We start from the raw sequence: 218 nt of genomic DNA on the forward strand, positions 1-218 counted from the left end.
TTAATCCTCTGCCGCCCACCGGCGGCTCAGGGGTCTGTCCTGGCTCCCCCCGGCCGGCCCCTGCACGCCGCTGTGGAAAAGCCGGGGGCGAGGAGCATTATTCCTCTCGAAAAGCAACAGCACAGCAACGCATCTTCGAGTGGCAGCCCCGCGATGGCTTTGGGTGCGTCAGGAAGGGAAAGGGGGGCTTCTCTTCCCAAGGCTCCCTCCCTCGCTCA

This window comes from Buceros rhinoceros, unplaced genomic scaffold (assembly GCF_000710305.1).
Source record: "Buceros rhinoceros silvestris isolate BGI_N320 unplaced genomic scaffold, ASM71030v1 scaffold8476, whole genome shotgun sequence".
In the NCBI taxonomy this organism is placed as follows: domain Eukaryota; kingdom Metazoa; phylum Chordata; class Aves; order Bucerotiformes; family Bucerotidae; genus Buceros; species Buceros rhinoceros.